Source organism: Octodon degus, unplaced genomic scaffold (genome assembly GCF_000260255.1).
Source record: "Octodon degus isolate 3935 unplaced genomic scaffold, OctDeg1.0 scaffold00092, whole genome shotgun sequence".
NCBI classification, from domain to species: Eukaryota; Metazoa; Chordata; class Mammalia; order Rodentia; family Octodontidae; genus Octodon; species Octodon degus.
In genome coordinates this window covers 9460609-9463632 of record NW_004524668.1, presented here as the reverse complement: position 1 = coordinate 9463632, position 3024 = coordinate 9460609, and the positions used below count along the sequence as shown (strand labels likewise).

General features: G+C 49.6%; 1 protein-coding gene across 1 annotated transcript in view; it reads left to right on the top strand.

Annotated features, from left to right (window-relative positions):
* Nucleotides 1-3024, top strand: part of LOC111818461 (forkhead-associated domain-containing protein 1-like) — a 125727-nt gene that overhangs the window by 108002 nt on the left and 14701 nt on the right. The window lies entirely within an intron of this gene.

The window sequence follows — 3024 nt, the reverse complement described above, 5'->3', positions numbered from 1 at the left end:
CTTGAACGTAGATTTATGATCCTGAGGCCACTGCCTTTTCTACCCCAACAGACACGTGTGATGCACCCTGCCCTACTCAGGGTCTCTGTCTCCCTCATGGCTTCCCCCAGGGCCAGGTAAGGACAGGAAAAGAGAGATGGGGACAGAAGTGCCAGCTTCCGGAAGGCCCTTGGTCCTGGGCTCCCCAGCCTTCCGTCCCCCCATCTGTGTGAGCAGAGCCCCAGGCATGCTGCAGACACAGACTTCCTCAAGGACTTGGGCTGGCCCGCCCACACCATCACACCAACTCATAAACGCAAAGCCCAGTTATTATTCACCTTATGCCAAAGGCGACCATGAACACAATGAAGCCATGACCTTTACTGAAGTGTTGGAGCCAGGTGTGGTAGTGCACACCTGTGATCCCATCCCCCGGGAGGCCGAGGCAGGAGGATCGCCAGGAGTACAAGACCAGCCTGGGCTCCATAGTGAGATCACGCATAGCCTGGACACCCCAGAGAAACCCTGTCTCAAAAAAATTTAATTAAATAATTAAGAATAAGAATAAAATGAAAACTAAAATATAATGCTGGTTCCTTCCGCTGCCCAGCCCCTTCACACGCGCACAGGCATCTTCACTTGTGCTTTGCCACTTCTTGGGAAGTACCACGCCCTGGGTGCAAGGAGGAGGTCTCGCTTCTCATGCCCGGACAGCTCTGCTCTCTGCCTCCATAGAAAAAAGAAAATTTTCATTTTCCCACGTAATTGGCCTTTATTTCAGTTAATCTCAAAAATACACGGCAAACCAAGAGCAGAGGCATCCGCTTTGCCTGCAGAGGGGAAGGAACTAAGCAAGACTCAGTTTCCCCCATCTGGCCAGGGAGAGTGGGCCCCAAGGACCCTGGCCTTCTCCGCGCCTGCTGTGCCCCAGGGAGACTGACTTCACGGTGGCTGGAACTCTTTCAGCAAATCCAAGATATGGAGAAAGAAATGAAGAAGCTCAGGGAGGCGCTGAAGAAGAGCTGTTCGGAGCAGAGCGCCACCTCCAGGATTCTGCGGGAGAAGAGCAAGGTAGGCGGGGCCCTGGGGACCTAGGGGCTCTCTCCTGGGGTTCCTGCCTGCTCCCCACAGCGCCCCCGTGTGGTCAAGGCTGGTGTTACCTCGACTAGCCCGAAAGGCTGTCACCTTTGTTCAAGCAGGTAAAGTAGGTCAGGTGGTTCGAGCAAATAAAGTAGATAGGGAAGGGCAGGACTTGAATCTAGAGCTGACTCCGAGGTTCCCGTGCTCAACCACTACTCCAGACTGCCTCCCAAAGCTGTTCCTGGCTTTCTTCTTAGTGAGACCAACCCCCACCTCCAGATCCTAGTAGGTTTCACGTTTATGTTCATTTTCCTCCCCATTATGAGGGGGGAGAACCCTACTTAGGTACGACAGACTTGTCCCGCCCAGCACAGTGGACTCGAGTCGCACTGAGCTATTTTTATTTTTTGTTCGTTTGTTTGTTTGAGCTATTAAATAAAAGGAAATAAAAATAGCTGGGCTTGGTGGTGCACCTGTCTACTCCCTGCACTCTGGGAAACTGAGGCAGGGGCTCCTAAGTTGGATCCAAGTCCGATCAACTGAAAGACTCAGCTAGATTATAAAAATAGTCACATTTACAATAAAATCAAAATTTTAAAAATAAAAGGGGATAGGAGATGTATCCCTGTGCAAAGGCCCTGGGTTCAATTTCCACTACCAACACCCCCCCCCAAAAAAAAACTCTAGTAAATAATAGTAAATACGGCATGGCCACAGCCTAAGAATTGGATAGCTGTGTGGGGTGAATGGCCAGCCTACTGGACAGGGTAGAGCCAGGACGTTGCCCTCATGGCGGAAAGTTCCGTTGTTTTCTACGTGGTGAGGACAAGAATGAATGGCGCTTTTGACAACATAACCGAACAAAGGGTTAAAATGGGTTTCTGGATTGCAGGTTTTTAGAATTCTAAACGGAAAAGGTCTATAAAGACCCTGAGCACGGGAGTGGGCAGTACACGGCGTCTCTCAACTTGAATTATCTGTGCTTCAGGATGAGACATTGTGGATGAGAAAACAGACTATTTTCAGAGCAAATCCAAATATCAGGGAGCTCTGTGAGAGGGCTGCTCAGAGAGGGAGAAGCACATGCAAATGACCCCAGGTTTTCTCCAGTTTTTGCTTACTATATCTGTCAGAATAATCACAACTAAAACGAATAATTCTTCACAAGCTAAAATAGGCAAGAAGAACTTGCCATCATGGTGAATTGCATCTTGGTTTTTTTGGTTTTTTGTTTTGTTTTGTTTTGTTTTGTTTTGTTTTTTGAACCAGGGGTTGAACTCAGGCCCTTGTGCTTGCCAGGCAAGCGCTTATTCTACTGAGCCACCTCCCTGGCCCCCAACATCTTGTTGATTAAAGCTTGCAAAAAAAAAAAAAAAGTGGACTTGGGCCAGCATTATGGTTTGTGCCTCGTTGTCCCCGCAAACCTCATGCAGTCATGGAGCGGGGATTTCTAGAGTTTGAGATTAACTCAAGATCTACTAGGATTATGGGTCTTAGTACTGCTGGGAATATGGGTGTGAGTACTTACCCCAGCCAGGGGCGGGTAGCCTGAATGCAGTTTAAGGGAGAAGATTTCCTCTCTGTTGCTGCTACTCCTCCATTTTGCTCTTTTCACCACCATGGCCATGAAAAGTTGCTCTCTGCCCTGCGCCGCTCTGCCTTGGAGCCAGCTGAGTATGGACTGAAGCCTCCAGTAGCTATGAGCTAAATAAACCTTTCCTTCCTTCATTTTGGGTGTCAGGTATTTGTCCCAACAATGAAAGAAGAGTAACTGAGACAGCCAGCGAGATAGCTCAGCAGACTAAGCACCTGCATAGGCAAGCGCAGAGACTGTGGTTCGATCCCCGGCACCACATGCTGCACCAGCCCTGTCCCCAGGCATGCTGAGCCGGCCACCGAGTCCTGGCATGGTGGCGCACACCTGTAATCCCAGCACTGGGGAGGCTAAAAACAGGAGGATCACTA